This window comes from Pinus tabuliformis, chromosome 1_2 (assembly GCF_031772625.1).
Source record: "Pinus tabuliformis cultivar Carrire ecotype Pingquan chromosome 1_2, CPIR1, whole genome shotgun sequence".
In the NCBI taxonomy this organism is placed as follows: Eukaryota; Viridiplantae; Streptophyta; class Pinopsida; order Pinales; family Pinaceae; genus Pinus; species Pinus tabuliformis.
Genome location: NC_142298.1, coordinates 1,000,589,946 through 1,000,602,572, shown reverse-complemented (window position 1 = coordinate 1,000,602,572; position 12,627 = coordinate 1,000,589,946). Strand labels below are relative to the sequence as shown.

General features: G+C 36.0%; 1 pseudogene; it reads right to left on the bottom strand.

Annotated features, from left to right (window-relative positions):
• Positions 1-215: 215 nt before the first annotated feature.
• Positions 216-4,520, bottom strand: LOC149209452 (coniferyl alcohol acyltransferase pseudogene; annotated as a pseudogene).
• Positions 4,521-12,627: the final 8,107 nt, after the last annotated feature.

The following is a 12,627-nucleotide window of genomic DNA, read 5'->3' as shown; positions in this document are numbered from 1 at the left end:
ATATAACCTTTAAAATATGACAAATTTAACATAAACAAAATTACACGGTAAGAAAGAAAATACAAACATAATGTTTTATTTTTTATTTTGATAATAAACTAATACCATTTTGAAGAAAAATTAGAGTAACATCCCCAATGAAAAGGAAACAAAACGGTACACTCATCAAGGAAGTTAACCATATACTAAAAACATAATATAAAAGGTTTTAGTAATCAATACATTCCCAGGAAGTTTGAAGTAATACGACGAAAAAGGCAGTCAACATGGGATTCAATGGCCTCGAGCTGATTCATAGGAAGATGCATGTAAACCACCCAGCTTCCATCCCCTAAAGGACTTGGCAGTGGCATTACGTAACCGGCTTCTCCACCCCAAGGAAAATGGTAGCTTCCAAAACAAGGATTTCCCCATCCAAAGTCAATCTTGGACAAAGGGAAACGTAAGCCAGAAGAAACCAAAATGCTTGGACCATTAGATTCTGCCGTGTCCCTTTTGCAATAAATAGTAGCCAAGCCAGGGTCAGGTCGGATCATCTCCACCCAGTCAATTAAGCTTTGAAAATGTTCCTCATTTGCAGTTCTGTATATAACGTTATGAATGAGCTTAGCACTCCAACTAAGGGGTTGGCTTTTAATATCTGAGGCCTGAGCTTCGACAAAAGGTAGTGATAATACATTGCCGAAGTAGTTAGATGGTATTCCCATGTTGGTTAAACGGGTACGACCATCAATAACCACACCGATGCTACAATTTCGATCATTGTGGATCTCCTGACTAAGGATCAGTAACTTCCAGAGATAAGCAGAAAAGGCAACCAATTTGCTGTACCGTTTACCGTCTTGATTTGCATTACTTTGGAGAAACTGAACATCTTTGGCGGTGAGGTAATAGATCCTGCTAACTAGAGAAGGAGGAGGATCTTGTTTCTTGGATCTTTCTAAAGGCAGAGAAGAGTGTCTCATATACATTTCATCAATTGCAGAGCAATAATGAGGAGGTCGTCGAGGGAGTAATACGGATCTATCAAAGTTGGGTTTCAACATTTCAATGGACTCCTTTCGAGTAAGCTTTGCCCACGATAATAAAAACATATTGGTAGAAAATGCATCAGCAATCCTATGATCAAATGTGCACCCAATAATAATACCTCCGCAACTAAATTTTGTTACCTGACAAAATAGGAACCAAATCATTTTCGATAATAATCTCTGAAGTCAAAATGATTTTGAATAAGACTTTACTATACTCCTACGTAGGGTTTAATAAACTATTGCTTCTCTTATTATTGTGTGTGAAGGGATATATAGAAAGGCCTAACGCAGAATTAGCATATTGCATTGAACAGAGTTAAAAATACAGGGAAGCTTACCTGGGTAGAAAATACAGAGTTATTTGAAAGCATAGGAACGAGCTTCCCCTCAATGGTTTTATCTGGATTGTAGAAATCTAACTCAGCAAGTCCTATGTTCGCAGCAGCTTGAACGAATTCAACACCCTGGTCGTTGCAGAGCAGTTCTGGCTCGCCAGAGGTATTGCGTACCATTTGGCCAGCAAAAACATAGTAATAAGCCAATGCCTCTGACAACGAAATTTTCAGATCATGGGTAGCTTCCTCTGCAAAGGAGGATACTGATCTGGGGGTGGGCTGCTTATAACATAAGAAAAGACTCACCGAAACAGGAGGAATTGTCAGATCCAAATTGGACAGAGGAAGCCGATGCTCCTGCACAGGATGGGCATTAACTACAACTTCCTTGCGAACTATTTTTACATTGAATTCATCACGTGGGAGGGCAGCCATCTCTAAAACAAGCCAGAGCACGAGTTCTTCAGTTGAAGCAAATACAGATCCTTATTTGTAGGGCTGGACCCGACCTTTTCGCTTAATTCTATTTGAGTTATCGGCTGAATATTTCAGGTGACGGGAGCTGTGACTAGAAAGACATTACGTTGATAAACATCATGATAAGTATCAAAATTTTAAAAGTATTATTTTGTGGAAATTAAATAATATATTTTGAGTGGGTTTAATAGTTAAGAGAATGTATTTTTTAGAGGTCATATATTTAAAATGAAAAGAATAGAGTATGTATTTTTTTCTAAATAAATAAGTGAAATGGATCCTTTGTCTTATCACCAATGTAACGTTTAGCTTCATTTTTATATATTAAAATATTCACAAAAAATTTAATAATAATAATGTATATTTTTTTATATTGAAAAATTAACCGAAGTTTCGTACCCACTATCTGGTTGTAGTTTAATAATAATAATGTATCATTTTTCTATATTGGAAAATTAACCGAAGTTTCATACCCACTATCTGGTTGTATTATTTTAAACTACTAGCTTGGAACAACTATGTATGGTTTATATATCCAACTGTAATGTATGGTTTCTGTTCTTTTGATGTACTGTGTATATTAGAGGCTAACAAATTTGAAAGTATTGTTTTCATTCTTTGTTGCAACAATCCTACCGAAATCTGAAGCATAAATTCATGGTTTATGAAATCAAATCGTACTTTCATGTAGTATTCGACTAACCTTAATTTAATTAGAAAAAATAAAGTGTGAGTTATTCTTTTACAAATAGGTCTTCGTCACTACCCTCAAGTCACCTTGTTAGGTTTTACAAATAGTATATAAAGTCCTATATATGCTGTCAAGTCACCTTGTTAGGTTTTACAAATAGTATATAAAGTCCTATATATGCTGTCAGATTCGAAGTATATAAAGTCCTATATAAAGTCCTATAGTATTACGTCGCAATTAGTGTTGCGTATAGCAAGAGATAGTGATGGTTGCACTTATAATGAAACCAATTAAAATGTATTCATATTCATGTCTCCATAAAATGTAGAAAGCTCCATGATCCGAAAGATTCGCCATGGAGATTGGAAACATAGTATCTCCCCAGAATATTAAACTGATCGTTTATATTTACGAGAAATGTATTACGTGTTTAATACTCCCTCTCCCGAGTCAGCGCAATATTTGTTTTATTTCAAAGAAAATAAAGTGACCGTATAAATTTTTAAAGTCTTGATTCGTGGTATTTCTTTTGTTAATTTTGCAAAAAATTCGGTGAAATGGATTGGAATTGTGAGTTTGAATGGTGAAATCTATATAATCTCATAACACATTTTAATCAAAATTAAAATTAAAATTATATATATATATTTCTAAATTTGAAAAAACCAAAACATATAAAAATGTTAAAATAATTTATATATATCTATTTAAATGGTTATTATTGACATAAAATAAAATAAAAACAAAATAAATATTGCATTAGAATAGAGTTATTAAGTTTTTTGGAAAGTTGAATACACTGTGTAATTGGAAGCAATAATTTAATGGATTCATCTTTTTTTACATTACATAATTGACCATTATTACATGTATGGAGGTGAAAGATAAGACAAGGGTAGGGACCATTATTACATGTATGGAGGTGAAGATAAGACAAGGGTAGGGACCATCTCAACTGGTAGGACTTCTGCGAAGCTTAATTTGATACTTCCAATTGGCCTTTAGTGTTGAGAAATGACAACAAAAAATTCTAGTTTAATTTGTCCTTGAATTAAAATCACATTATATTCTCATAGCAACTTGTAGATAGTTAATTAAGTTTAATTGACTTAATTAGCTTAGGAATTTCGAATTGGATGTCTTTCTGTAGTCATGAATATGTTCCCCCCAAATTTTAGGGGTCCAGGATGAGTTTATTTGAGTTGTAGTTAGATAATTCAGTTTGAATGAGTTATAGATAGTTAAACTAGTTCTAATTGTTTGTGGAACTAGTAGATGATTAGTAGTGAGTTGGTGCACTGGTGCATCCTCAGTGCTACTCCAACTAACTGAAGATTCCCTCATGAGAAACTCATGCATGCTAGTTCAAAGAAAGACCCAGTTGAGACTAGAGTGCAGGGACAATGTACTATCAGTTGTAGAATGATCTGAGTTGTACAGATCATGCATGCAATCATAAGAGCAACTGGTTTTGGATTACGCAATTATGGAAGAAGGAATTCCCAATTAAATATGGGTTATTCCTCACACGAATTGTGCAAGGAAATAGGGCCTCAACAGGCAAACAAAATTGGCTAAGTGTTGGTTAGTGCGGGCTTATGAGGCAGAGAGTTGATCATACTTGTGCGGAATTGTTCTTGTGAGAACAAGCTTTGTATTATCACTCATATTTCTGATTGATGCAATAGATAGTCAGGGTTTTGAGCGGTGGCTTTCCCTAGAGAAACAATTGTGTTATGTGTCTTTGATTATCTTCCTCTTGTTGATTATTATTTTCATTGATTATTGGTTTCCGCTATTAAAAGAGTCGAGTAGATTCTTGTCTTGTGTTTTAGTACATTACATGAGCTATGAATCTACAGAAAAAGCTACATGCTATCAGAGTTGAAGATAATATAGTAGAGGATATTTCGAAATTTTGGGTTTTGGATTACAGGTGAAATTTAAATTTGCAATACATACTTTAGGATCGACAGATGACATTCTATGGTTTGCGGCATGAGTATTCCTTGGAAGACAACTCGAATTATATAGCCTGGAAGGACAAAATGGAAGCTGTGCTAGAGGATAACGACTTGAAGGAATTTTTTGATCAAGAAATTCCTAAGCCAGAACCATCAAATGCAAAGAATCTAGTTGAATGGAAGAAATGTGTGGCGAAGGCGAGACAGCTAATCATTGAGGGAGTTTGAGACCACATTGTTTCAAGTCTTGAAGGGCAGGAAACCTCATATGTTGTGTGGAAAGCATTGACAGACCTGTTTGAGAACAACAATGACCATAGGAAGTTGGCACTAAAAGACAAACTTCAAAAAATGAAGATGGAAAAAGGTGAGACCATTCCAAAATACTTGACCAAGTTCACTCATTGTGGTGAGGAGCTTCGAAGTGTTGGAATAATCGTTGCCGAGGATGACATGGTGAGCTTAGCTCTCCTAGGCCTTCCTAAGAGTTGGAATACTTATCAGGACTCTGTGAATGGAAGGGAGAAGCTACCATATTGGGAAATACTGTGGTCAGATTTGATAGAGGAGGAGATCAAAAGGAATGCCATATATGGTTCCTCATCAAACATTGATGGTGAGGAAAATTATACCTTAGCGAGTAAGGCAAGGAAAGGTAAAGGGAAGGCATCCCATTCCAAATCAGATTCTTGCCATGGAAGTAAGAATAAATACATGGCAAAATTTAAGTGCTTTCATTGTCATGAGCTAGACCATTTTTCTACAAATTGTCTGCTCAAGAAGTCCAAGAAAAAGTCGTCAAGAGGAGCGGTGGGTGAGGCTTTGACCTCTCAATTCGAATTAGACTTTACTCTCATTGCATGCATGGTGTCACCAATGACAGGTAGTGTATGGTACCTTGACAGTGGAGGTTCATTCCACGTGACTAGTGACAAGGAGTTGCTCAGTCACCTGGAGGAGAAAGATCTCTAGATGCATATCGAGATGGGTGCCAACGGGAGGTATAGTGTTACTGGATTGGGCACGATTACTTTTCAGAGGGAGCAAGGTGCTACTCTCACCTTAAGGGGTGTTATGTATATGTCGGGGTTGAAGAAGAACTTAATATCAGTTGCCATGCTTCAGGATAGAGGCTATGATGTGATTTTCTCAAAAGGAACAATGTTCCTTCGACACATACTCACTGGTCAATTAAAGAAGATAGGGATTCGAGTTAAGAATCTTTATAAGTTGGAGGTAGAGGATTGTGCTGCTTTGAGCAGGAAAGCAGAGAAGATGCAAAGTCGAGATGTTAGTGAATTGTGGCATAGGTGATTGGGTCAATTGCATCATGGGGCTTTGAAAATTATGCAACAGTTCTTTACTGATCTTCGCAAAGGTATGCTAGAGCAAGTTGATACAGGCAAGGGGTGTACTTTGAGAAAATACAGCAAGGGTTCCTTATTATTAATATTATATGTTTTATAATAACATTAATAAATATAATTTTCAAAATGTTTTAAAATAAATTAAATTCATTCTCATTTATTAATATTTACTCACAACAATGATAAAACAAAAGATTTTAAGAATTATATTCCTATTAAAATAAAATATAATTCCTTTTTTTCTATTGTGAATATATTTTACTAATTGGGAATGTAATGTAATGAAATCATATTCTTATTAAAATAAATATAATCCCTTTTCATCTTGTCCTCAGTACATTTTACTAAATGAGAATGTAATCTAATTCATTTATTATTTATTATTTAATTCATTTATTATTTATTATTTATCATGATGTAATCGGAAGAAAGAGAAAATGATTTTGATTCATTTTTATTTATTATTTATTATCATGTATTTACAAACCGAATGGATAAAGGGTTATGTTTTCTATCATGTTTTTATTATTAAAAAAACATTTTTAATTAAAACTACAATCAATTGTTTATTTTTAACATAAGTACATTAATTAGTGTTTTAAGTTAGACCTTGTTTAAAAAAATAAAAATAAAAATCGTACAATTCTAAATTTATTAAGTTCAATCTCCTCTATTTCCCATTCTTCCATTCAAATATGTTTTTGTACATATAAATTTTCAAGAATCATTTGAACAATAGGCATAAGATTTGGAGTTACTTTCCCATTCTTCCATTCAAATATGTTTTTGTACATACAAATTTTCAAGAATCCTTTGAACAATAGGCATAAGATTTGGAGTTACTGGATATGAATTAATTCTTTATTTTTTACATTTAAATATCATTTTTGTATAAATGTAAATATGTGTAAACTAAGATATTTAAAAAGCAAGTTAATTTTTTAAATTATTTCCTGGAAAACCACATTAAAATGCATTAAAAAATAAACACTAAAATAAATAGATAATCATTTTTTTGAAATATATTTTTAAAATTAATGATTTTTTTTTGTTAACAGAGGAATCAGCAACTGGAGTAGCCTCACAACTAGCATTGCACGGGGTCGATTCTGACCGCTACCACTATAACCTCTAGGAAACTACGCCCGCCCCTCTCCACAGCTTCGGGTTAGTCCGGGGGAATTGAACTCGTGACCTTCACTACGGAGCCCGCCTTTCTAATGAACTTCACTACATTGTCATTACCAACTCACCTACCCCCATGGGGCTAATTTTCAAAATTAATGATTATTAGATATTAGTTCTGTTGGCATTATGATGCAGGTGTTGTCCTTGATGGCAACTCACTCAGAGGTATGATACAGGTGGCAACTCAATCAGATGATAGATCATAGTACAGCAGGTCAAGAGAGAGGTATACGCAGGTTAACCTTGATGAAAGTGCATATAAATGTGGGTGATCAGACCAGAAGACGCGTATATGTACACACGCAGGTTCACAGAAGGAAAGGCGCGTACATGTCGGAAAACTAAGTTTTGGTCCGTGGTATTTGGTCCATGGTATTTTGGTATTGGTCCATGGTATTTGGTCCGAAGTGTTGACCCCAGGTATTGGGTCCAAGGTATTAGTTCTACATGGTTTTGGACCATGGTATTGAGAAAAGCCTAAACCTATATAAGGAGAAGATCATTAGGCCAAGGGGAGCAAGTGTGCAAGGATTGAATATCTGATGAAGTGTGAGATCTAGTATGCTGGTCATGGGTTTGTGATGCTTAGCTTGATCTGAACCAAGGATGCACTCATGTGGATGATGATGAACAATGGATCGGGATCTTAAGGCTTGGAATGTTTAGCATTATATGGTTTGATTATAGATAGACTAGATCTGAATTATTGACGTATGTTTTATTGTATGAATGTTATGATCTGGGTATGACTGATGTCTGGAACAGCTGCAAAGTTATGAGTAAGTATTTGCAGATCTATACACTTGTTGGCTTTGGTAAAAGCGCGTATGTACGATGGTTTGGTTCTTCATAGTAGCATATACATTATGAGATATGATATTTGAAGTTGCAGTTGGATCTGGTTATTGTTGCAGAGTTCTGTTGTCTGTTCTGTGTTCTGGTGACTGTGTTGTTGACAAAGTTTTAGTGGTTCAGTATTGGGTGAGTCAGAGATTGATGATGCAGGTATAAGTTGATGATTGTTTTGCAGTGGTGATTGTTTTGTATTTATGGATCGAGTATGAAAATGTATGAAATGTGGTCCCTGGAAGATCGTAGAGTTCAGTAATCCGGCGCCTACGTACTAGTAAACATATCAGCTAGCACAAGAGCCAGGGGGTTGTAGCTCCCTTCCAGGAGCAGCTGGAAAATGAGTGAAGGTTGGAGCCTTCAGTAGGATGGTGCCTACGTACTAGTAAATGGATCGGCTAGTACAAGAGCTAAGAAGGTTGTAGCCTTCTGCAGGTAGAAGCCTGCATACTGGTATAAGACTGCACCAGTACTATTGTAAAAAGAAGTTTCTTGTTAAAAGAAGATAGAGACGAATTGCAGTAGGTGGTTTTCACCCACATTGGGTGTCCACCTTATATCATGGTGTTCATGTGTGCTCCTTATGTGTGATGATCTATCGGTTTACTATTAATATGGTTAATAATGTTCTGATGCACTCATTGAAGATCAACTAATTGAATCATAAGTTTACTGGATATACGCTAGTTGCATTAGACACAGTTGCGTATATACGCGGGTATCCTTAACTGAAGTAGCATATATGAATATGAATATGGAAATGAAAAGTTATTATTGATTAGATAATACTGATTCACCCCCCCGTATCAGTATTATTTCCAACAATTCGTATCAGAGCAGGTCCTTTGGTAGAAGCTTGATTGCTTGAAGGAGATCCATAGAACAATGGGAAAGAAAGCGCGTCAAAAGAAGAAGACAGCTCAAAGGAAAAATGACAACCTACCGTTGAGTGGAAGTAAGCATTCAGATCCTGAATCACCTTAGATTGAAGATGAACAAGCAAATGAAGCATCAGATAAAATCACAGGTCAACAAGAGCTACTTAACAAAAGGGAGAGTGCACTCAAAGAAGAAATTATCAGCTTAAAAGCTTAGCTAGAATGTGCCTTCAGAGTTCATCAAATGCTGCAGGAGTTGAATGAAGAATAAGAAAAAGAGATTCTCAAACTAGGGCAACAAGTGGAAGAAGGAAGAAAGTCTGAAGAAATTTTGAAGAAGCAATGTCTGGAAAAGGAAGAACAACATCAGGTTGAGGTAAATATCTTGAAAGGTAAATTAGAAGAAAAGGATAAACCATGACGATTTCAAGATATTACTAAGATTTTGGATGATATTCTTAGTAGTCAAAGGTCGCCTGCTATCAAAACTGGTCTTGGTTTTTATGAATCTGTTGAAGGTGAATCTAGCTCACAAGGTGAGGCATGGAACTCTAATGATAAATCTGAAATGCTCAACAAGGAGATGAGAAAACAACCCCATCAACAGCCAAGGAAAGAAATTCCTCAAAGAATATCTTTTGCTCCTAACTCTGGAAGTGATAGATGATTATTTCCTTCGATGAATAATGTTGAATGTTATGTATGTCATAATCTTGGACATGTTGCAGCCAGATGTAGAAGTAGAATGGTTCAAGACTATCACTCAGAAAGATCATTAAGTTCCAGATACTTTAAGGGATATTGTTTTTCTAGCAATATGTTTGGTCACAAAGCCATTGACTATTTTAGGAGGAATATGAAACATGTAAGATGTTATGCATGCAACAAGCCTAGACATATAGCAAAAGAATGTAGGAGAAGATTGTGGACACCATACCAAAAGGAGAAAACATCATCACAGTTGAAGATATGGAAGAAAAAGGAAGTACAACGAGAAAGACGTGGCATAGCAGAGTACACAAACATGACAGACTCAAAGGAAGCTGGAAGAGTGGTACATCAGTGTTCTAAATATCATACGCAGGTTTCATGAAGACAAGTCGCGTATATACGCGAGTTAGACACTGCACAGTCGCATATATGATGTTCTAAAGAAAAGCAACAGTACAAAAGTCTGATATGGTTCAATATATGATGGTTGGCACAGGCTCAGGGGGAGCATATGCATCGAATAATGAATTGTTGGCATTATGGTTAGAAGTCCTTAGTGATGATGCTTATTGACATATCTTGCTACTGATTGGTGATTGACAAAGAGAATGGATTGCAGGTTAAGATGCTCATAGTGTAGATCATATAGTGTATGATAGTTGTTGATAACTGTCATGGTCTTGTTTAGGTCCTTGGTCTTTGTGAGTCATATGATGTATCTTGTTACCCGACTATGCATGGGATGGATGATGTAATGGTTCTTGTGTTTGAAGTCAAAAATGGTGTATCGCCACTTGGTTGGGAGATTGATGTATGTATGAGTCTTTAGGAAGGTCATTGGCAATGTATGTATAGAGTCATGTTATGCTCAGGGGGAGCATGGACGGATTGGTACATCTTAGCATGTACAAAGGGGGAGCTCAATCAAAAACTTCAGCATGTACTCAGGGGGAGCATGGGCAGCAAAATGTATATCAAAGAAGTGAATATCATGGTTTGCACTTTGCCCTTGATGTCAAAGGGGGAGAGTGACTTGGTGTGGTGGTTGCCATCAAGTCCAAAGGGGGAGATTGTTGGCATTATGATACAGGTGTTGTCCTTGATGGCAACTCACTCAAAGGTATGTTATAGGTGGCAACTCAATCAGATGACAGATCATAGTACAGCAGGTCAAGAGAGAGGTATACGTAGGTTAACCTTGATGAAAGTGTGTATACATGCGGATGATCAGAACAGAAGACGGGTATACGTACACACGCAGGTTCACAGAAGGAAATGCGCGTACATGTCGGAAAACTAAGTCTTGTTTCGTGGTATTTGGTCCATATACACGTGGATAATCAGAACAGAAGATGCGTATACGTACACACGCAGGTTCACAGAATGAAAGGCGCGTACATGTCGAAAAACTAAGTTTTGGTCCGTGGTATTTGGTCCATGGTATTTTGGTATTGGTCCATGGTATTTGGTCCGAAGTGTTGACCCCAGGTATTGGGTCCAAGGTATTAGTTCTACATGGTTTTGGACCATGGTATTGAGAAAAGTCTAAACCTATATAAGGAGAAGATCATTAGACCAAGGGGAGCAAGTGTTCAAGGATCGAATATCTGATGAAGTGTGAGATCTAGTATGTTGGTCATGGGTTTATGATGCTTAGCTTGATCTGAACCAAGGATGCACTCATGTGGATGATGATGAGCAATGGATCGGGATCTTAAGGCTTGGAATGTTTATCATTATATGGTTTGACTATGGATAGACTAGATCTGAATTATTGATGCAAGTTTTATTGTATGAATGTTATGATTTGGGTATGACTGATGTTTGGAATAGCTGCAAAGTTATGAGTAAGTATTTGGAGATCTGTACGCGGGTTGGCTTTGGTAAAAGCGCGTATGTACGTTGGCTTGGTTCTTCATAGTAGCATATACGTTATGAGATATGATATTTGAAGTTGCAGTTGGATCTGGTTATTGTTGTAGAGTGTTGTTGTCTGTTCTGTGTTCTGGTGAATGTGTTGTTGACAGAGTTTAAGTGGTTCAGTATTGGGTGAGTCAGAGATTGATGATGCAGGTATAAGTTGATGATTGTATTACAGTGGTGATTGTTTTGTATTTATGGATCCAGTATGAAAATGTATGAAACGTGGTCCCTGGAAGATCGTAGAGTTCAGTAGGCCGACGCCTACGTACTGGTAAACATATTGGCCAGTACAAGAGCTAGGGGGTTGTAGCTCCCTTCCAGGAGCAGCTGGAAAATGAGTGAAGGTTGGAGCCTTCAGTAGGGTGGCACCTATGTACTAGTAAATGGATCGGCTAGTACAAGAGCTAAGAAGGTTGTAGCCTTCTGTAGGTAGAAGCTTGTGTACTGGTATAAGACTGCACCAGTACTATTGTAAAAGGAAGTTTCCTATTAAAAGAAGATAGAGACGAATTGCAGCAGGTGGTTTTCACCCACATTGGTTTTCCACCTTATATCATGGTACTCATGTGTGCTCCTTATGTGTGATGATCTATTCTGTTTACTGTTAATATGGTTAATAATGTTCTGATGCACTCATTGAAGATCAACTAATTGAATCATAAGTTTACTGGATATACACTAGTTGCATTAGACACATTTGCGTATATACGCGAGTATCCTTAACTAAAGTAGTGTATATGAATCTGAATATGGAAATGAAAAAGTTATCATTGATTAGATAATACTGATTCACCCCCCCCCCCCCCCCTCTCAGTATTATTTCGAACAAGTTCTACAAAATAAAATGCTCCAAGTGAAAAGATTAGTCTGCCTCAACTTTTTTTCAAAACAAGTCTTCACATAAATTTTAAATATAATTTATTTACCTTAATAATGAATTTTTCAAAAGTAAACATCCAAAATCAAATAACAAATCTGGGGTAAGTAATATCACAAACTGTAACATTGTTCAGTTAATCTATATTAATATTTTATATTATTTAAATTATTATTATATATATTTTAATTCTTAACTACCTTTTTATATATCAAATAAAAAAGTGCATACCTCTTATGAGTAAGAAAAACCCGCCTTATTATATATCGCAGCTATTTAATCATTTTTTAAAAATACATTTTCAAAATTAATAATTATTAGATGTTAGTTCTA